We start from the raw sequence: 23,276 nt of genomic DNA, 5'->3' as shown, positions 1-23,276 counted from the left end.
TCTTTCAGCACAACTTTCCTACGAGCAACAACAGTAATGACTAGCCTTGATTCAGCACTTTAAAATTGATAACCTCTGCTTGCATTAGTTCACTTGATCCTGGTAATCAATCAGTCAGGACACTTTACTTAGATATCTGCAGTGTTAGACATTGAATTAAGTATTGGAGATGCAGAGAGGTAAAAGATGGCCCCGGTTCTCAAGTTGCTCTAAGGAAGACAATGCGCAAACAGTGAGACACAAATAAGATACAAATGGGATAAGTGGGGGATATCGAGAGAGGAGGCACAAGTATGAAAAGGGATCAGGGGGTGACTAGGTGGCACAGCGGATAGAGCACCCGCCCTGAAGTCAGGAGGATCTGAGTTCAAATATGACCTCAGACACTTAATAATGACCTAGCTGTGTGGCCTTGGGCAAGCCACTTAACCCCATTGCCTTGCAAAGACCTTAAAAAAAAAGAAAAAAGAAAAGGGATCAGGATGGCAGCTTCTAGAAGGTAGGGTTTTAGCTTGAACTGGAAGGAAGCCTGGAGATAGAGAGAAGGTTTTTTCATTTTTGTTTGTTTTTCTTTTTGTCTTTGTCGATCTGATTTTACTGGTGGTGTTGGAGGCGAGATTTGAGTCCAGAACTTTCTGACCCTACATTCATTTCACCATAGTGCCACTGGTTATTTACTATGGACATTAATTCTATTTCAGATTGGGAAACTGAGGCTGAGAAGTGACTTGTCCATGGTAATTGAGTGCCAGAGGATAAGATTTGAGCTGAGGCCATTCCATATTCTAAGCCAAGCTCTTTTACTGTACCCTTTCCCATTGTCTTTATATAAGTTTGGCTTGTTGGACCTGGTGGTTGAGCAAACTCATTCATGGAAGACCAGCAATGTGTGCAAGACAAACAGTCTCTTGGGCGTGCGTTGGCCTGGGTTGGTTATCAGAACAGAAAGAAAGGTGAGTTCCTCTTACTGAATAGGACACATTGTGTTCTTAGAAGGAAAATCACTTTTCCCCAGATTCCTTACTGTAACTGCTAGAAGGAACTGGAGCTCTGAAGGTTAATCAGATTTCTAGGGAAACAGGAAGTTGGCCAGGGAGTTTCCTGGTCAGTGAGGATACAGGAAGGCAAGCTTTTGTTTGTTTACTTGCATCTTCTGCAGATTTGGGGGAGTCCTCAAAATAACTCACTAAAAGGTTTTCAGTGCATTTCTTGGGAACTGGGGAGGAAGTGGCTGCTCCAGAGACCACACTCCCCCTTTGTGTTGGAACCATCAAGAGAGACAGATGCAATTGAGTTCCTTTTCAGGAAGTTCTTGAGAGGAAAAATTCAGAAAAGCTAGCAGAGAATCTCCCCAGAGCCGTGTGTGACTTTCTTTTTCCTCCTGAAGGGGAATAATGTGAAATAAGCTCCAAAGAGTAGACTTGAGCTTAAAAAGACTTTAAATATCAACCTGAGCAAGAGGGAACCCTGAAAGTTTTTTGATCAGGGAAATGGTCAAAACAGTACTTTAGGAAGATGACTTTGGCAGGTGTCCAGAGAGCAGCTAGGTGGCAAAGTCGATAGAGTTCCAGACTTAGAACCAGGAAACTTCATCTTCCTGAGTTCAAATCTGGCCTCAGGCATTTCCAAGTTAGGTGTGACCTTGAGCAAATCACTTAACCCTGTTTGCTTCAGTTGCCTTAGCTGTAAAATGAACTGGGGAAGAAAATAGCAAAACTCTCCAGTCTCCTGCCAAGAAAGCTCTAAATGGGGTCACAGAGAATTGGAAATGACTAAAAAAAAAATGACAACAAAAAACAGAAAGGCCAAAAGCTAGAAGACTGGATAGAACACTATTTCAAGAGTCAGTGAGAAGGAGTGGCTAGGTGGAGCAGTGGATAGAGCACTGGCCCTGGAGTCAGGAGTACCTGAGTTCAAATCCAACCTCAGACACTTAATAATTACCTAGTGGTGTGGCCTTGGGCAAACCACTTAACCCCATTGCCTTGCAAAAAAAAAACCAAACCTATAAAAAAAAAGTCAGTGAGAAATGATGGTTGAATTATATTGAGGGTATGTGATTAGAAAAGAGAGAGGCAGATGCAAAAGATGTGGACATGGACTTGGGAAGTTTTTGCAACTGAATGGATGAGGAAGAGAAGGGGACAGATACCTTCAAGGGACATCACTGAGGAACAGTAATTCATCAGAAACAGGGCCATTAAGTTGCAGTGGGTGTTTGATACCTGGTCTCCTGGTCATTTCTTTCCTACAGTCAGAGATGGGAAGGATGGCATCCAAGGTCCTCGGAGAGTCAATTCCTCAGCTCTTCATCCATTAATTGTTAACCAATCAGCATTGATTGCCACCCTCAGGCTCACCCCTCTTCCAAGGGCATCTAAGTCCTGAGCCACCACTATGATTGCCTGGCATTCCAAGTGTCACGGAGTACCTTTTATTAAAAATGCCGACTTTTTGAATAAAATGACTAATTGCCCAGAAAGTGTCTCTTGGACCTTTTTAGCCTCACGTGATCATTTATGAAGCTCTGGAGTGCTGAACCCTCGAATAGTGAGGGGGAGCTTCCAACGTGATGATTCAGATAACATGTACAGAACTAAGCACCCACACGACCTATAGAGCAGATGGAAAGTAACCCTAAAAGGGAAGTCTCTGGCAGGTGGGTACTAGGAAAGGCAGCCCTGGAAGCAGTGGGATTTACAGTCCCCTAAACTTTAAGAACCATGGTAAGTAATAAGGGAAATGTGATTTTAAAAAAGCTGGAGGTCCAAATGGAGACCCAAGCTTGAGCTGATCAGACAAAATGATTGAAACAATAAAATTATATCAGAGAGAATGACCATGGATGCAGCAGATCCACATTGAGGTAGGCCAGCTTCCAGAGATCTTGGAGGTAAACTGATTTTCCTTCCTTCCCCAACCTGTCTCCAATTGATGATGAGTGTGGCAAAATGAAAGAGTAAAGAACCAAACACAACAAGCAGCCAAACAAAAACAGCCTTTGGGACTTGGGCCCTGGACATAAAGGGAAGCGGCTCCGGCTTTGGAAATGAACTGAACTTGCAGGGTCCAGAGCCGGCCTCGGGAGGGGGGATGGTGAGTGTCTGCTGCTGTCAGACAGTCATCCACCGGTTATGCCATAATGAAGGCTTTTTCTAGATGCAAATGACCCCTTCTTAAAATGTATAAAATGAAGGAAATGAATTCCCCTAATTATACCTTATTAGGCCCCATTAATCCTCATTAGAACCCTATTATTCTCTTTTAAGTGGGTTAATAAAAAAGAAATGCCGGCTGCCCCTTAAAATCAAATGTCATCAGAATGGGTGCACTGTCTCGGGGTCCAGCTCAGTCTCCAGGAAAGGCCCCAGAGTAGTGGCACCCACGGGCCGGCGGGGGAGGTTTCCAGCCTCTGTCCTGGGGAGGCCTGGGAGGGGGAAGCCGCCTCCTATTGGGGGCCCGGGGGTCGGAGGCCACGCCGATGCCCTCAGGTGGGTCCCCTTGAGCGGCAGGGTCCTCGCTCCTTCTTTGGGCGCACTCCCTTTATTTGCCTGGCCAGGGCACTTTCCACTTCTGCTGCCCATCAGCTGGGCCAGCTCCCGGGGGGGGGGGGGGGGGCAGGACTTTGTTTCCCTTTAGAGGACCGGAGTCTAGAACAGGCCTAGGCCGCTTTGGTGGCGGGGCTCCTCCTCGGGACCCCGCCGGGGCTTCCCACCCAGCTTTCCTGCCTCCTCCTTTGGGGGGGGGCCGGCAAGGTGGGAGGTGCGGCCCAGGCGCCCGAAGGGGGATCCCAAGCCGGGTCTCCCTGGCTAAGGGCTGGGGCCGAGCTCAGGAGGGGTTCGGGCGCCCACTCTGGCCCGGAGGAGGAAGGTGTTCCGCGCCGTGGGTCGTGGCCCCCTCCCTGGGGGGTGGGGTGGGGTTTGCACTAACCCCTGAACAGTCCTGGGTGGCGTGCTGCGTCCACTCAGAGCACACGCGAGCCTCGCCAGGCGGTGCGTGAAGAACACGCGTGGAGCTCAGCCCTCCGCCGGCATCTGCGGGGCACACGCGGGGGCACACGCGGGGGCGGTCCCGGTGTGGAGAGTGCAGCCCCGGGCTCCCCCCTCGGGCGCCTCCCCCTCCGCGGCCCGACCACGCACCCACGCGCACACGCGGGGCTGAGTCTCACCGTGGGAGAGGCCGCTCCTGCCCTGGGGGGAGGGGGAGGGGGCCCCCCTTGGCCGCAGCTGGGGAGACTGAGGCAGGGAGGAGGCGGGGCGGCCCGGAGCCGCCGGGACCCCGGGCTCCTCTTCCCGGCCCGGGGGAGGGGCGCTGCCCGGCCGCCCCTCCCCCTCCGCGCCCCCCCAGGCCCCGGGGGCCGCGAAGTCCGGAATCCGGGCTGTGACGTCACTGCGGCCCGGGGCGGGCGGGGGCGGGGCGGCGGCCGCGAAGGTGAGGGCGGGGGGCGGGGCGGGGGCCGGCCCCTCCCGCCCCCGCCCCGCCCCCTCCCGCCGCGCCCCGCCCCCCGCCGCCGCCGCCGCTGCCGCCGCCGCCGCCGCCGCCGCCCGGGCCGCCTCCTCCTCCTCCTCTTCCTCCTCCTCCTCCTCCTCCCGAGGTATTGTTGCTCCCCCCGGCCCCGCGCGCCTGGGGGGCCCGCGCCCCGGCCCCCCGCCGCGCCCCGCCCCTCCCGCCGCCGCGCCTTTGCCTCCCCGCGCTCCGGGCCGGCGCCGCCGCCGCCTTCCGGGAAGCCGGGCCGGGCCGCGGGGGGCGGGGAGGGGGCTCCCCCCGCCCGCCGGGCTCTGGGTTCCAGTCCCTCCCCCGGCCCCGCCCCGCCCGCGCCCTCCGGGGCCTCCCGCCCCCTCCCCCAGAGCCCGAGGCACCCTCAGGGGGCGGTGACCCCGGCGTCACGTTGCCCACGTGGAGCCCCGCGGCGGGGCCGGGCCCAGATGGGGGGGTCCGGGCTGCCCTGCCCCTCCCCAGTGCGGGCCGGCCCCGAAACTCCGGGCCCCCCGAGCCCCGGCGGGCGTGGGGGGGGTGGGCGGGGCCCGGCCCCTCTGGGTCTAGAAAGTTCCTGAAGGAGCCTCGGAAGAAGGGGCCCCGCGGCCTTGGGGTCCAGAAGACCCCGGGGCCCGCCCCTTCCTCCTTGCTCCAGGCCTCCTCCTGGGCGGGCTTCCCTGTCTGGCCGGGGTGACAGAAAAGAGGCCCCGCGGGGCACTGGAAGCCTCTGGGGTGCTCCAGGGTGGCCGAGGGGCGCCGCGGAACTATGCTTTACAATGGAAAAGGGGCGTGTGCAAGACTGAAAGGAAACCAGCTATGGGGGTCCCAGGGCCGGGGTGCCCACCTCTGCTCCCGGGGGATCCGGGGGTGGGGGGGAGGCCGAGGTGGGCAGGGAGCCATGCCGGCCGAAGGTGGAGGCGGACTTGGAAGAGCTGGGTGTCCAGGGACAGAACTGGCCAGCTCCTACCTTCTAGGTCATGGAAAGAGGTAGCGCAAAGGCGCGGAGGTGGGAGATGGAGGAGTGACTGAGGACGGGCATGAGGCCCACTGGACCCCTGGACCGATCGCGGGAGGAGGCCAGAAGGAGAGAGTAGACAAGGAGAGAGTATAGGGTAAAGATGGGAGGGTTTGGGGGAGCCTCGGGAAACGTAGTAAATAGGAACCGCCAAAGCGGATGGTTGATCCTGAAGATGACGCTTAGGGCACCACTGCCATGTCTTCAGTGACTGGTATAGGGAACCACTGCCATGTCTTTGGTGACTGACATAGGGCACCACTGCCATGTCTTCAGACACTGGCATAGGGTACTACTGCCATGTCTTTGTTGACTGGCATAGGGCACCACTGCCATGTCTTTGGCTACTGTATAGGGTACCACTGCCATGTCTTCAGAGACTGGCATAGGGCACCACTGCCATGTCTTCAGAGACTGGCATAGGGCACCACTGCCATGTCTTCAGTGACTGGCACAGGGAACCACTGCCATGTCTTTGGCTACTGTATAGGGTACCACTGCCATGTCTTCGGTGACTGGCACAGGGCACCACTGCCATTTCTTCAGAGGCTGGTGCCCCACCTCCCCACAGATGGAGACTCAGGGGAAGACTTTGGCAGTGTTCAGATCCATGTTTAAATAACCAGCATCGCGGCGTCAGTCACCCCTGCGCTCTGCGCCAGATACCCAGAAATAAGCCTGTGCTCAGGACATTTACCCCATGCCAGGGCTGGGGCCGGGGCCGCCTGGGGAGCCGGTAGGAAGTCTTTCCAAGCTGAGACGGATTCCCGGACTCTGAGGCTAGCTACAGAGAACCATGTAGCAGCAATGTAGCAACAATGTAGCAACAATGTAACCAGCCAACCTCCGGCTACACACAAGGCGACTGCTCCATGGCTGAGAGCTGGGTGAGGTTGGCCCGTAGGCTTGCCGGGCAGCCAGGAAGCGAGACTTGGAGGGGGGATTTGAGTTAGGCCTTGAATGATGTCTGGAGGACTGGCATCACTGGCTGGGGAATAGTTTAGCAAGGGTTTGGAATTGGAAATTCTGGCAGAGTGAGGAGCCCCAGCTAGCCGACGCAGAGAATCCTTGGAGTGAAACCATGGTAGATGAGGTTGAAAAGGTATGAAGAGTCCCAGTTCTTCAAGGATAGGAAAGTCAGCCCCAGGAGACTGGACTGGGAGCCAATTGGGAATCTTGGGAGGGAAAAGATGGGAGCAGCAATTCAGGGTAGCAGATGTCCAGGATGACAGGACACAAGGAGGACGTGAAGTTTGGAAACTCCAGAGATTGTCGCCACAGTCCAGGATGGGGAGAAAGGGTCTGCGTTAGGCTGGAATCAGTAGCCGATGACCTGGACAATCCATTAATCATTTATATTTAGCTCTGGCACACAGTAGATGATTTTTGTGGTAGGCTTAACTTTCTAATTATGTTTTGCTGAAGCTAAAAGTAATGTTCTTTTCCATTCCTTTAGCAAATGGAACTGAAGAAAAGAGGGATCCAATAACTTAGGCATGGGTGGTGGCAGGGCCATCATGATGATGCACACTGATAATCGTTATGAGAACAACAATTTGAGAACATGAATTTGTAGACCTTTGCACTTTACAAAATCCTTCTCTTCCTGTTGCCTGTCTGACCTTGGGGAAGTTACTTCTCTTTGGACCTCAGTTTCTTCATGTGTCAAATAGGGCTGTTGAGACTAGATGGTCTTCCACTTGAAGGCTAAGGTGGTGCAAGGGCAATTGCCAGATGAGGACAGTGAGGCAAAGACAAACTCACCTGCCCAGGACCACCTAGCTATAATTCAAAACCAAGTAAAATCTGACTCCAATCATTCAGCCCTTCCCCACAACACTGATTTAACCTTTTGCCAATGGCTAATGAAGAAGTTAGATGATAAATCACCTGGGAATCAAAACCTGACCACCCTCCCCTTGCCTCCTATATACATCTGCCACTTCCTTTCATTCCTTCCAGGAATACAGAGAGAAACCTCTTAGGCCTTCACCTCCTGGGCCACTTGGGTTCACGACTTTCCACTCATTTGGAAGAGGGGAGTCCACCAACAGACTTCCTTTCTCTTGACAGTGGGGCTGGGGGAGACCAATAGGGCAGTTTGCCTAGCCTCTGTCTTGACCACCCGATGGACCCATTTTCTTTTTGGCTGAGTTTTTCTTTGATGACCTCCTTCATTCCTCTTCCTTTCTCAAAGAACTAATCCAGCAAATGTATTTCTAGCTATTTCTTCAGGATTCTATTTCCTCTTGGTGGTGGATGAATCTGGGATCAGACAGAGTAGGAGGTTAAGATTTAGCTGATCCTGAGGGGGCAGAGAAAAGGGGGCTGGTGTTCACAGATTTGGGAGTAGTCTCAGTTGTAGCCACTTCTGCTGGACATGTCTCCTCTTCTTCCTCCGACCCTGACTTCAGTCTTCTACTATGTATTTGCTGATTCAAGACATGCCTTGCAAATAGTTTTCATTTTTCTTTTCTTAAGAAACCTAAACAAATAATGACATTTTAAAATTTTAAACTTAAATACAAAAGAAAAAAGAAAAATGAAGAAAAAGAAAATTGCCATCATGTACACAGCAGAACATTAGAAAGGATTCAATATAATGCTTTTCTTTTAAACAAATATTTTACTGTGGCTAATTTTGCCTGACATCATTGACATTCCATATGACTCTTCATCATCCCCCTCTCCCTAACACAGACAAGTTTCCCTTAGAACAAAGAGCCACATTGTGAAGTCAAACAAACCAATGCACTGACTCCATCTGGCAATGAATGCCTCATTCCATTCCTATAGACCACCACCTCTACCAACAAGAAGACTTGCTTTGCCCATTGGCACCTCAGAATCATGAATTGTCACTCCCCTGGTTTCCTTTCTGAGGTCCTTCACTGTTATCTTTCTGGACATTTTCTTTTGTTTGTTTGTTTGTTTTGGTTTGTTTTTTGCTAGGCTGTGGGGTTAAATGGCTTGCCCAAGGCCACACAGCTAGGTAATTATTTAGTGTCTGAGATCACATTTGAACTCAGGTCCTCCTGACTCCAGGACTGATGCTCTATCCACTGCCCCACCTAGATGCCTCCTTTCTGGTCATTTTGTAAATGGTTTTCTTGGTTCTACTATCTCCCTCCCTCCCTCTTTAGACACTTGATCAAACAAAATTCCTCTCTGAGGATCTTAGGGTAGCTGCAGACTTGGATGGAACCTTCCTTGGAGTTTCTTTGTCCAACTGTCTTGATTTACAGGGGCCCAGGAGGGAACAGTTGTCTTTTCTAGCTCCTGTGCAAGCCCACGTTGCCGTTCCACTCAAAGTCTTTGCTTTGGCTGGTGTTCATTCTCCCCTCCTCACCTCCCATTCTTTGAGACAGGAGAATTCCTGTCCCTCCAGGCTGAGCCTCAAAACCTGAGGCACCACTGAGAAGCCTTGCTTGACTCCTTTAGTCATTAGCCTTATCTCCCTCCTCCAATTTTCTGGTCTTTGCTTCTGTGTGTAAAGTTGTTTCACCCCCATGGAGTAGAATGTCTGTTCCTTGAAGGCAGGGGCTGTTCAGTCATTGGGGTTGGCAAGGCTCCCAGTCTGCCTATTGCTTTGTAAATGTTAATCGGTAACTGAGATGTAGACAGTCTGTGAATGGCCTCACCCATTAAAATCACAGATCTTCCAAGGCTTGGCTAAAATCAAATGTGACATACTTTCCATGTCAAAGTGAGATGTCACTACATATTGGATGGGGCTATGGAAAGGGTGGGAGGCAAGGCCCTGGGGACTGACTCCTGACTGACCTCCTTCTTAGTGTGTGACCTGAGGTAAACCACTCCCTATGCCACTTTTTGACTTCATTTATCTAGGGAGAGGCTGGATTCAGTGATCTCTGAGGGTCCTTTAGACTGAGAACTTCTGAACCTATGAAACTGCCACCATCTTTGAAGTCCAGGTGCAAATCTGTTGTCTTAATGAAGGCTCCCATCTCCTGTCACCATAGGTGGATGTGATCTATACTTTTTCTGTTCTCTTATATCACATGGCAGATGGCATTTGTTGCCTTCTGGTTTTTGGACATTCACTTCTTGCCCATTGATCCAACTTTTAATCTTTGAGCTGGCAGAGAGATGGCGAACTGCTCTTTGCATGGATGGGTCCATGGTGAAAGGCCCCTGGATTTTGGGTTGTCCTTGGCTCTGCCCATCCCCAGTTCAGCCACTGACCTTCAGATCAGACCAAGGTCAGTCTGAAGTTTCTTAGGAGTCCTAAGTGGCCAGTTAGTTCTGCCTTCATGAGAATGAATCCAAGAATGTTGGTGAGCCCAGCACTCTGCTAGAATGAGATGGTAACAGAGTTCCCCATTGAAAATCCCATTGCTTATGAAGATTTATCAGACTACTTTCTGTGGGGGGTGGGGGAAGGGAAGCGAGATTGGGGTGGGGATTGTAAAATTAAAAAAATAAGAAAAAATAAAATCCCAATGCTAGGCTTCAACATGGCATGGGGCAGTTGGTTATCCAGTCAGGAAGTACTGACTAAGCCAACATCATGGGTTAGGGCCTGTGTTAAGTCTGGGGGATACCAAGAAAGGCAAAAGCAACCCTTGTCTCCAAAGAGCTCCCTAATGGGGGAGTATGTATGTGATGTTGTAGAAAGGAGATAGAGACAAGATCAGTGTAATTTTGGGAAAAATGCTCAGGATGGGGGCCTCCCACCAAAGTGACCTCAAAAGATCTCCTGAAGGTCTGACTTGAACTGACTTTTTTTTTTGTGTGTGTGGGAGAATAATTAGATTGATTTAGTTAGTCTGTGAACCCAGGATGACGGAATAAGACATATTTGTACTCTAACATTTTATAATTTATAATTTTTTTAATTGATTTTTGAAGCAAGCCAGGGAAGTCAGGAGGTGGAGATGAAGAAGCATAGGGCACAGCCAGGGCAAAGACCTGAAGGTGGGAGATCTCCTAGGTGAAGATCAAACAGGACAATGAGTGTAGGCGCTCAGCACATTGCTGGCACGAGGTGCTATACTCTTTGTCTTGGGAACAGCAAGTTGCCTAATATATCTGGATCATACGATACTTGGTGAGATGCATAAAGCCTGGAACGATAGGAATGGGTCACACTGGAAAGGGTTTCAAACCCAAACAGAGGATTTTAGGAGTGATCCTGATGGTCCTGGGGAACATGGGAGCTTAGAGAGGGAGGAGATGCCATAAAGGTCGGCCAGTGCAATTGTTTGAAGTACAGCATCAGGAAGGAGGGAGGCTTCCCAGCAGGCATGAAGAAGATGGTGATGAGAGGAGGGATGCTCTACGTGAGGAGCACCAAGACCACCCAGGTTGATTGACCCATATTGTGCATGGAAGAGAGGAAGACTGAGGAGGGCTGCAAAGGGAGCTCAGGGCCAGGTGTGATAGGGATTTCAATATTAGGTTGAGTTGACTCCAGAGTTAATAGGGAGCCACTAGAATTCACAGGAGAAGGTTGGATGATGAAATAGTTTCTATTCCAACATCTCATGAAATCCCTCTCCTGAGGGGCCTTGGTGTTCTTTCCTGTCACAGCTAGGAGCACTCACTGATGGATCTCTGAAATAGTGATAGAGACCAGGGATGATGAAAATCCCCCTTTTTGGTTAAAGTTTGTACTGACTGCCTCTTTTTTGCTTGCATATTCTTCTGTCCCCTTCTCTCATCCTTTTCCTTTTCTATCCCTATCCTTTCCCTTCTCATTTCTGTGCCAACGTCAATGTTGGATTTAGATTGGGGAATGAGGAGAATTTACTGGGGGCAACTTTAGGCCATCCATTAGAAATTTAGGCCATCAGCTAGAAAGGACTGCTTTGGGAATTGAGGGTGAAAGGATTCCCATTCACTGGAGGTCTCAACAGAGGCTGGCATTCTTAGAGAGGCTTCTTGTTGAAGCCATTCCTACTGACTCTGAGACTGAAAGTAAGGTCCATACCCCAAGGATATCTCACTTGGGGCTTTGCTTGAGACCTCTTCAAGAACAGAATGTCATGATGATCTCCTAGGACCATGGATTTAGAGATGTAAAGGATTTTAGTAGGAGTCGAGTCCAAACCCCTATTTTATAGATGAGGCCCAGAAAGGAGGCTTAAAGTCGGCCACTCTCTTACTGCAGAAAGATCCATGGACTCAGGGTTCTAACCTGCATTCCAATATTCTCTCCATTGATGCAGATGGGTGCCCATGCAAGCCTTCTCATCCTCTTCTGGATTATAGTAATAACTAATGTGCTGAGATCTCATCTCTGCCATTAATTGGGTATCTAGAGTCTCTTCACTCCCACCCTCAGTATTCTCCCTGGTAAAAAGAGGGGGGTGGCGAAGATAGCCCAGTGGTCCTGACTGCAGCTTTGTATCCATGACCCCTCTGAAGACAGTCCAAAAGCCCTTCCCTTCTCATTCTCAGAGCCTGATGACTTCCCTGCTAACTCTGTGTTGACTCCTTGGTCTCTTGGGGATATGCAGGGGCTTTCTTTTTTTCGTTGGCTTGCCTAGACTAGAACAATCCCTTTTTACAGCACATCACCATTCCTTTGATACTGGGATGCATCCATGCCTATTCTTCATAGACCTAAACCTCTATAGGCCTTCAGCCACAAATCATTTTTCATCATCGTTCTCTATTATATTTAATTCAATTTTATTTTTGTAATGAGCAAAAATCATCCAATTTCTCTTCCTTATTTGAAAAAAGAGGAGCAGCTAAGGTGGTATAGTGAATAGAACACTGACCCTGGAGTCAGGAGGACCTGAGTTCCAATTTAGCCTCAAATACTTAATTGCCTAGCTGTGTGACTTTGGGCAAGTCACTTCATTCCATTACCTTAAATTTTTTTTTTTTAAAGAAGTTAAATAAAACTCTCATAACAAGTAAACAAGTAAAATGAATTCCAACTTCGGTCATGTCTATATTTGAGACATATGAATATAATTATGTCATGCACAAATGCTTCTAAATGTTTGCATGAATATACGTTTCATTCTGTCCAATGGGTCCATCACCTGTCAGGAGATGATCGGGAGCCACCATCATTTCACTTCAGTCAAATGAAGAAAGTCTGAGAGCAAGGAGCTCCTGGCCTTGATCAGGAACGAGGGACTGGCTGTTCCTAAGTGTAGACAGAAGCAGTCCCTGCTGACCACTTGGTGTCCGCCCTCTTGTCCTTCAACATTATTCACTGGGAGATCAATCCAAGGGTGTCACGGTGAGAGGAGGGTCTCTGCTGATTTCCCCTAGTGAATGAGTTCATCTTATAGAGGGTGCAGTTGATATCCAAGACTTGAGCATGAAGGTTAAATATTCAAATACAATGGGCAATAGAAGGCTATATCCCTAGAGAAAGGCAAATTGAAGAAGCTGGGTGGGTCGGAGAGAGAGAGGGAGGAAGAAGAAGGGAGAAGAGAGAGAGAGAGAGGAAGGAGAGGAGAAAGAGGGAAAGGAATGGAGAAGGAAGGAGAGGAGATAGGTGGAGATAAATGGAGGAGAGAGGGAGAGAAATGGAGAAGAGAGGAAAGGGGGAGAGAAGAAAGGGGGAAAGGAATGGAGAAGGAAGGAGAGGAGATGGGTGGAGATAAATGGAGGAGAGAGGGAGAGAAATGGAGAAGAGAGGAAAGGGGGAAAGGAATGGAGAAGGAAGGAGAGGAGATGGGTGGAGATAAATGGAGGAGAGAGGGAGAGAAATGGAGAAGAGAGGAAAGGGGGAGAGGAGAAAAGAGGGGGGGAGTAAAATGGAGAAGAGTGAGAGGAAGGAGTGGAATAGAGGGAAGGAGAGAAATGGAGAAGAGACATGGAGAGAGGGAGAAAGGGGGAGGAGAGGAGAGGAGAGGCAGTCCATTTCACTCTGGGAAAATTTTCCTGCTATTCTGCCCAAATATTCTTCTTTCCATCTTCCCTGCTCTGTCCCTCATCCACATGACAGGTCTTCAAATAGCTAAAGGCATGGATCATCCTCTCCCCTACACTCCTCCCTGAGTCTTTTCTTCTCCAGGTGAAGCGTTCCTTTGGCTGCACCCCCAAGTTTTGGTCCTTCTCCACCCCAGTGTGCTGCCCTCCACCCTCTGGTTTCTGGAGGCCCCCTCCCAGGGCGATCTGGCTGGGCTCAGCCCCTTCCTGTTCCGGGGAGCGCCGGCTCCTCTTCATCTGCCCAAGATGCTGTTTCCTTTTTTGGCTCCCATTTCACACCGATGACTCACTGAGTTGGAGTCCAGCAGCCCCCGCCCCCCTGCTCTGTTCCCTGACTTCTATCTCAGCTTGTCCCCTCTTATCCTTATCAAATGATGAACTTGATTTTCCCCAGTACCTTAGCCATGGCTTTACTCCAGCTGCAGCTGCTTCTGGGAAGGGGCAGGGGGAGGGGGTGATGTAGACTAGATAGAACATTTTAGGGGAGGTGGGGGGGGAGTCAGGAAGTCTGGGTTCAAAATCCTGACTTAACACATACTGGCTGTGGCCATAAACAATGACCTAATCTCTCTCTTCCATGCTGCCTTCATCTGAAAAATGGGCACAATCGTCTCTATCCTTCCTGTCTGGCAGGCTTCTGCGGGAGAAAAACCAAAGTATCACATGAACACCTTTTCTTTGGAACTCACTGCTCCAAGCATCTGGGGTCCTAGTGGGCCTGCCCCCCTTGGGCATCAACACGGGATGCCTCCTTTGTGACTTGGTAGATGGGGTTGGAGAGCAGCTGGGGTCAGATCCAATTTAATTGAACAAGCCCCCAGTGAAGGAGACGGAGTGTCTCTGGGCAAGGCTGAGATGCTTTCTTAGTGCCCCAGATAACTGTCTGAAATTGTAAAATGGAGAGAAGCCTGGCTTCATGGATAGAAAGAAAAGAGCCATGCGAGACCTGAGTCTGGTGGTGGGGATGCAGTCAATCAACCAGTCACTCAAAAAGCATTTATTAGGTGCCTTCTGAATAATAGCCACTGGGCTGTGTCACTGAGGGATACAGAACTGGGAAGGGGGCAGTCCTGTCTGAAAGAGCTTCCTATCTGTGAGGAGGAGCTCCATGAAGACAGAGGTGTGCTCAGCCAGTTAAAGGAGAGGTCCCTGAGCTGGAGACTTGGGAAGCCCCTCTTGGGGGGAGGGCATCTGAGCTCTGCCTTTACAGAAGCCAGGGATTCTCCCAGGTGGAGGTGAGCTGGTGGGGGATGGGGGGATGCCAATGATTCTAAACTTGGCTAAATTTGCCCAAGGAAGACAGAGATCCAGGTTTTGCCCAGACCTGTATGAGAAGCATCTCAGCTCCATAGATCCTGTGAGAACTTGCATCTCCACAGTCCTTCAGGAATGGAGCCCAGGAATACAAGCTGGCAAAAAGGCAGGAAGTAGCAGCTCTGGGGCAGGGGAATTCACTGTGCCCCCCCCTCCTTTTCATACATATTTATATGTATGTATACAAAATAAGCAGTTGGTGATACAGTGGAGAGAGCACTGGGCCTGGAGTTAGGATGACTCCTTTTCATGAATTCAAATCTGGTCTCAGATACTTACTAGCTGGGCAAATCATATTACTCTGCTTCAGTTTCCTTATCTGTAAAATGATCTGGAGAAGGAAATGCAAAACCATTCCAGTGTCTCTTCCAAGAAAACTCAAATGGGGTCAAAGTGAGTCTGACACAACTGAACAACAGCAACCACAAATCAATAAATAGAACAGGATGGGCTCACTTGGCCAGGTAGAGGGGTAAGGTTGACCTTGGGAAGGATGGAGGCCATCTTATCAGGTGAGGTGGGGTAAAGGAGGAGAGAATGAAAGAAGCACCTGTTGGTGAGGAGATGGGGAACTCAAAGTGAAAAGGTTATTTATTTATTTGTAAAATTGGAGGCAAAGTTCTTAGATGAGAGAGTAAGGAAGGGGGGAGCCTTGGAAGGTTTGGGGAGAGATGAGGTTTGGAAGTGGATTTTGAGAGAGGGAGCTGGTAAGGGGGGTCCAGTAGGATGGTCTGGAAGCAGAGAAGACCCAACTGAGATTATGTCACTAACCTGTCAAATAAATTTGAGGAAAGGAGAGAGATTCCAGAATGATATGGTCTGGGCTAAATGAGTCAGTTATTTACTCCTATCTTACCATTGACAGGATATTTTATGGGTTCAGAAACCCTAAAGTTCAGTCTGGTATCATAGGATTGTAGATCATGGAGCACAGGACTAAAGCTGGGAGGGAACTTAGAAATCATCTACGTTGATGTACACATTTGACAGAAAAGGAAACTGAGGCAGTGATTTGCCTGAGATCCTCGAGTAGAAGTGCCAAAGGTAGGATTTAAAACCAGGTCCTGTGAGCCCAAAGTCATCATTTTTTTCCTGCCAGATTTCTTACCTATGTCTTCTTACTCAGAATCTGAGCCATTTTCTGCTCTTAATATGATCTACTGAGAATTGGAGGAAACTCATTACAGCCTCCATTCATTCTCTTGTGAGGAAGAGTCTGTGACTACACTGGACCATGAGAGGGATCACAGAGAGTGGCAGATCTTAGAAATCTTTTGTTATCCATAAAGCCACCCTGAAGTGGGTGAGGACTCTGAGCAGATTCCTCGGCTAAGATTACCTTGGTGAGGTCCCTGAACCTGGGGCTGACTTTAGTCATTGGGGAAGGCCAATGAAATCTTTGAGCACAGTTATCTTTAGATGAGAACTTGTTTTCAAGGTTGCTAGTGTCCCCACCAGGAAGATCACAGAAGACCCTGGTTAGGCTAGTGAGCTTATTGTTGGGGTGCTCAAACCATTTTTGCCTGCCATCCTGGATCACCCTTGCCCACCTCCTTACATCATGGCAGGGTTGAGAGTGGGAGGTTAAGAGGGGCATCGATTCTGCTGAGAGCCTGCTATTGTAAGATTCCAGTGGATTCCATGGACCTTTAGGGGGTCTTCTCTCACTTTTCTCTGTGGAACCACTAATCTTTTGTTTCAAACTGCACATTTTTCCAGCAATGGTCTTTAGTCCTTCAGGTCAGTTCTTTGGTTGTAACATGTTGCAGCCTGCTCCTACCCTTCGTGCCCCTCTCAATTGGTCTTTGGGGAATCCTGCCTTATGATTTCCTACATCTCTGGATCCATCCATGGCCAACAAGTAGACGAAGGTCAGCATTAAAAAAGACTTTTGGTTCCGAGAGAAGAGTCTGAGCATTATAAGGAATCAGTAATATAGCACTTAGGGATTTGTTCCATTGGGTCTAGTTGAATCTCTAAGCTCTGTGTGTTCATCAGTACCTTGGGAAACTATGGCTTATTACATTGATTCAAATACAGTTCTTTAAAACTAATCTCTAATTCAGACCATTCTTCCACACTTTCTACATAAAACCTTTCCTAAGTTTATCAATTGCTGCTAATGGTCTCCTCCACATCAACTTTGGTTTTTACTATCTATTTATCTTGTTGGTGTTTTAGATGAGAGTATTTGGGTAAATTCTGGTTTGCCAAAAGAGTTTCACACATGTAGGATACTTATGCACATATATCCATTAATACCTTATAAAATAAAATATAATTAATACTATATTATGTAGAAATATTATACATAATACATAGATTAATATAATGTATTAATAATATTCACTAATATAGACTATATTAATATGTAATATATACATTGATACTGTATAATTAATAATTCTATGTGTATGTGTCATTTGTTTTTTGTTTAGAACTTTAAACCAATTACTTGATTCTTGGCCAGATTACATTTTGAGCATCTTTGAAGTAAGTTTCTCCACCCCCACCTGGCTCTGAGTTTCTTATTTTTGCAAGACCTCTCCGACTTCTCTTTCCAACTGAGACAGGCTCATGGAAGTGGCTGCTCCTTGTCTCTGCAAAGGTAGGGAGGGAGCCTCCCCCCCACCCACCTCCCCTTCTGGATGGGCTGGAATGAAACCCAGAATATTGGTCTATGATGCTGCTAGGCTGAGGCACTGATTGATTTCTGGTGGCTCAATAAGGGAGATTGTGGATCTCCCAATAGCCATGTACATATATGTATATATATATATATATATCTCCCAATAAAAGCCAGTACATTAGAAAGCTACTCTCCATCAGCTCATATTTACCTGGTACCTTCCTGGGGTAACAGAATGGAAAATTAGGTCTGCAGACAGGCTCTCCCTGAGAAAACAGTAGAAGTGATTCCTAATTTTGTTGTTGCTGTCAGCCTCCTCCAAAATGTTTCTTAGTGACAAATGCTTATTTTTTAATTGAAAGCAAATTCAGGCAACTTTTGTTCTTAGAATGTTTGCCAGTGCTCTTCGAGATTGGAGACATCTTAGAAGTTAGGAGAAAAGGGAGAGGGTCATAAGAAATACCCTGAATAATGCAACCCTGGGAATGACTTCTTTTATCTGGGCTGTAGAGTTCCTAAAGGTGCCCAGGACTCAATAAAATTCTACAGACTGGTGGCAGACTTAGATTCAAATCCTGTGTCCAGCATTTGCTAGTCTGGCCCTTAGCAGCAGTGTGACCTTAACCCCAATTTCCTCATCTATACAGTGGGAATAATGATCCCCTAATGACTTAGCCCCAGGTTTGTTGAGACTCAACTGTAAAAGGGGGGTAGTGATACCTGATAGTCATGGTAGGGAACCTCTAGTTGAAAAGGACCTCAGTGACCTCAGGGTCAACACATTTGAAAGGAATCTCCATTATAACATGCCTCATTGAGGCATGTTCCTAGGGCAGTCCCAGGGCATCACTTTGAGGTGATTCTAATTCTTAGGAAATTCTTTCTGACCCCTGCTCCCAAATGACATCTTTGAACTTCTTTCAACTCTCCTGACCCTTTTCTGAGGTAACATAGTGCAAGCTGGATTCCTTTTTTCCTCCCATAGCCTTCCTATAATTGAAAGCAGCTTTGCTGCTCCCCTGAATTTGCTTCTCTAAGTTAGATACCCCAAGATCCTTCAGCCTATTCTCATGACTGCCTAGGATTGTAACTGTTTCCTCATCTTTAAAATGGGTAGAATGAGATCTGGATCCCTTTTTTCACAAGATTGTCAGGAAGCTTGAAAGAGATGTTCATGAAATTTTCCCAAAATTTAAAGTACTATTGAGAAGACAACTATCTTCATTGTCATCATCATCACTATTGATAATAATAGTCTGTTTTTAAAGAGGAGCCTAGTTTGATGTATCTTCCTTTCTAATGATGAGTTCTTACTTGACTGGGGGGCTTGGCAGGGTCCATCCTAAGCATTTTCTGGAAGTGAACCAGATAGACCTCCACCATTCCCAACCCAGGACTCTTTCCATCAGGATCAGGAGCAGCTGAGTCCTGGCCTTTCACTTCCCCTTCTGTTCATTCCTGAGCAACCTTTCCAAAGCCTTCAATCCATTCCTCACTGTATTGGCATATGACTTGTGTACAGTTAAGTTAGCACAGGTGAGAGATTTTGCTCTCCAAGGAAATCTTCCCTTTTTGTTTAATAAGACAGCTATCAGAAGGCAATAAAGGCTTAGCTACCATGCCCAAGTACTTTATCGAATGGTCCTTCAACTTGTTTAAAATCAGTTAGCAGCACCCTGGCCCTCACTGGCTGGGCGAGATTTAATAGAACTCCAGTTAAACATTTATTGCTTATTTAATTCAAAATTAACTTAATCACCACAGTTGGTAACAACCACTGAGTATTTAATTAACATTCAGCAAACTACCTTATTAAGTCTAAATTGGATCCAGGCTGGTCTTGTTTATCCCTTTGGTTTGCAAACACCGCTTTCCTCACCTCCCACCCCAAAGGTCTTGGATGTTCCCACCAAACCGCGCAGAGAGCTTCTTCTGGACCCTTTCCCTTTGTCCTATGGATGAGAGCCAGGTCAGAACTATCAGCTGGGTGACTGGTACAGCAGGGATCCCAGACTGATTGCGGTAGGCACTCGTCATCCATGGTGGGATCCAAGTGGTCAGAAACAGACTCTTGGAGTAGCTTTCTAGACATGATCCAGGCTAAGGGCTTCGATGAATAGTCTCTTGGTAGTTGACCACTTAACAGGGTCATGGGGGGGGGGTGGTGATCACCTGCCTTTTGACTGGTTTTCAGTGGTGGGCCATTGTAGGTTTTCTCTTACACCCTACACAACCTTGGCAAAAGACAAACAGGGAAATGGGGAATAGCCTTGGGTCTGGTTGGCTTTTGGGAACTGTGGGAGAAACTTCAGGTCTTGCTTTGACTCTGACTTTACAAAATAGTGTCTATTATCTCCATATGAACATTTCAAATTTATACCTGTCTCACTTATTCCTCCACTCCCTCACCCCCTCTCTGGACTCCAACGATACTGCTCTACTCACATTTCCCTCCACCAGTTGCTTCATTTCAGTTGCTTCATTTCAGAATCCAGGCCTTTTCCTCCATAGTCAGCCCAGACCTGGAACTCCCTCCTTCTTCATTGCCACCTCCTGGCTTCCTTCTACAACAGGACTGGAAAATCTTTTTCCTTCTGGGGCCATTTGGATATTTATAACATCATTCATCTGCTATATTTGGTCAAAAATTGAATTAATTCACTGCTACAAAAAGTCCTAGATTAATTGAATGATGAATTCCACCTGTGGTCACATTGAGCCAGACCACTGGCCTTTTACACCCAAGGGCCAGACCCCCCCACCCCTGTTCTACCAGAAGCCCTCTGAATCCTCCTTATTCTTAAAGCCTGCTCTTAATTTGTGTGGAGTGTCTTTAAAGTCTTGTCTGACTCTTCAAGACCCCGTTTGGTATTCTCTTGGCACAGATGCTGCTGTGGTTTGTCATTTCCTTTTTCTAAGTCTTCCATTTTCTTCTTTAGCTCATTTTACTGATGAGGAACCCAAGGCCAATAGATGCAAGTGACTTACTTGCCTCTGGGTCATCCAGCTAGGAAGTATCTGAGGCCAAATTTGAACTCATGAAAATGAATTTTCCTGAGTCTCTCTTAGTCATCTCCTTTTTATCCAGTATATCTCTTCTTTGAATATGGTTGTCTCTCTAATTGGATTGATAGTTCCTCAGGGCAGGAACCAGGCCTTTCCTTTCTTTGTATCCATAGCACTTAGTAGGTCAGACCCATAGTAGACATTTCATAAATGTTTTTTGATTTCTGCCTTGTTTGTCCTCTTCCTCAAGCTTTTCACCTGTCCACCATGCCCTTACCTGCTGTGTATGAATCTGGAGGCTTGGACTTGCCTTTCAATCAGATTATTCCATTTCTTCTAGACTTCAAGGTGAAGTCCTGTGGATCTTAGCTCTTAGCTTCTTCACTTTCCTTTACTTCCCCACCTTGGGGGCCTTCTTCTAGTGAACAATCTTGGTTCTCTTAATATCAAACCTCATTTTAAAGTCTTATATGCCATGTAATTATTAAAGACAAAACAAAAACTTACATTACAATGGCTTAAGGTTTCTAGTGACCTTGCATTGTTCAAGCTGCAGCATTTAATAAATATCTACTGTGTTAGATAGGAGTTGGGCAGTGCCAATATGATCACTTTTATAAATAAGGAAACAGGGGCCCAAGTGCCTGCAGCACCCAAGGTCATGCAGCTAGTTAAGCCCTCCTGACTCCACATGTTGTACCATGATGCCTTTAGTTAAAATTGATCCTCACGGCCTTTAGTTCCAACTAAGAAACAGGGAATTTCAAGTTAACAAGAAAAATACACATATTCAGCCTATCTTTTCAACTGAAATTTGACTGAAAGGTTCACAGGGACAATGACATTGGCCTTTTTTTGGAGGGTGGGTCATTGCTTGTAGTATCTCATATTGTGTTAATATTAAATGCATCAATTATCTGAATTATCTATCCAGGTGATGGTTGCCATTTGACCCCCTTGTGTGATTCCAATTTTCTTCTGATCACTCAGCTCCCTTTTCATGATGGTGTAGGAGACAGAGGGCTGAGTGTGGATTCGGGAAGAGTTGGATTCAGATCTTGACTCTTCCATTTCTTCTCTCTGAGCAAATCACTTACCTTAGTTTACTTACCTATCCAATGAAGAGGGTCAAACTCCAAGGTTCCTTGATGATTTCTAAGTAGTCTTAGACTCACAGAATTTTAAAGCTGCCAAAGATCCACACAACCCAATACCTCATTTTATAAAGAAGAAATTGAGTCTTAGTAAGGAAGAGGTTTATTCAGGAGCTAGGTAGGGCAGGTTGAATCTAGTCATTACACCCAGTCATCACAAAGTCATTCACTTTATGCCCTTCAGGGTCGGATAGCTGGTCACTTGCAGAGCTGGGATGCCATGGAGGTTACATGAGTCCCCACTCAGGGCACTTTTCCCTGTCTTCTTTGACTTGGTAGACTTCCAAATTTTATTTATGAGTAGTGATCAAAGCCAGCTAATTTCATGTTAAGCCACAACTCTCGCCTGGACTCATAGGTTTGCATTGACCAGGTCTTCAATTTGAGGAGAATGACTGGAGTAGAGATCCTTCATCATCCTGCTTCACAAGTTTCCAGAGTAGGCTCCAGATTGACGTTCTCCATTTGAGGAATGGGGATCCCAAAAGAGTCCATCATGGTAGAAACTGTAGCCTGGATACTTTGTGCACTCCCAGAGTACAAGGGGATGATTTGGCATCATGTAAGGCATTTTGCCAACCATAAAAAAGATTCTAGCATTAAGTTGAGTTTAACAATGAGTGAAAAGCCATTCATGAAGAGCTTAGTATGTGCTTAGCATTGTGCTGAAGTACCCAAGCCCTCCCAGAGCTCCTATTTTAATGGGGTGAGTGGGAGCCTGGGAGGGGAGTTTGGGTTTGGGGAGAGCTATCCCAAGTAAAGACCACCAATCCTATGTCTCCTGTGTGTAAAACCCTTTGCTAGATATTCCACATACTGAAGGAAGACAGACCATCCCCTGGAAATGTCAGCTAGAATAATAGTGTTCAAAGAAGGGATGACAAGTGGAGCAATGGAAAGCCAACCCCAAGGCTTCCCAGAAGGGCTGTGACATTTTGATGACCTTCACTGAGGAGTTTGAGTAGTGACTCCAGTCATCTTCTGAGGGCTTGTGTTCCCTATACTTGGGGTTAAAAATAATTCCAACCTTTCCTTGCTGGCAGCTTGTCCTTTGGATATTGGGTGCCTGCCTTCTGCCTCTGGACGTGTGCCTATCTTGCTTGAATACTTCCGCTGTCCCCCCCCTCCCCCAGTCACTTTGAAAGCCTTCACTGGAAGAAGATGGATTTCTGGGTTGGGTGATGCATCCTTAAATAAAATGATTCTCAGTCAACTGGGCAGATTTCTTGGGTTATTTTTCCAGTGCAGTGAGTGCAGAGACATTTTTCCATCGACATTCTTAACTTTGGGCCACCTGTGGAACTTTTGGCTAGGATAAGAGTATGGTCTGTGGCCATCCAGCCTCTGAGGGCCAGAGGAGGTTGCATTACACCTGAGGGCAGGTGGGATGGGGATTGATGGGGCAGGATGGGAGCAGGGGCTCAGATTGTCCTCCTTATTTGAGGTCATCTTACTTGTTATCATTCTTGGTCCATTGATGAACAACCATCTGGAGCCATGGGTTTTATTCCTAGCTCCTTTCTTGGATTTTTTTTTTCTTGTGAAATTCAAGGTATTTCTACTGCTTATCTTTTTTCCTCCATTATGGTTTCTAAGCTGTATCCATCCAGATGGACACACATAACTTCTCCCTCCACTGTTGTTTTTCAGTCATGCTGGACTCTTTTATGACGCCATTTGAGGTTTTCTTGGCAAAAATATTAGGGTATTTTGGCCATTTCCTCATAGATGAGAAAACTGAGGCAAATAGAGTGAAAAGACT

General features: G+C 47.5%; 1 long non-coding RNA gene across 1 annotated transcript in view; it reads left to right on the top strand.

Moving 5' to 3' along the window:
* Window positions 1-4,518: 4,518 nt before the first annotated feature.
* The window catches only part of LOC141490593 (uncharacterized), a 159,703-nt gene continuing 140,945 nt past the window's right edge, over window positions 4,519-23,276 (top strand). The window contains exon 1 of the long non-coding RNA XR_012469280.1: window positions 4,519-4,594. This is a non-coding gene — a long non-coding RNA (uncharacterized LOC141490593). The remainder of the gene's footprint in view (window positions 4,595-23,276) is intronic.

Source organism: Macrotis lagotis, chromosome 6, assembly GCF_037893015.1.
Source record: "Macrotis lagotis isolate mMagLag1 chromosome 6, bilby.v1.9.chrom.fasta, whole genome shotgun sequence".
NCBI classification, from domain to species: Eukaryota; Metazoa; Chordata; class Mammalia; order Peramelemorphia; family Peramelidae; genus Macrotis; species Macrotis lagotis.
This window is presented reverse-complemented; position numbering and strand designations above follow the sequence as displayed.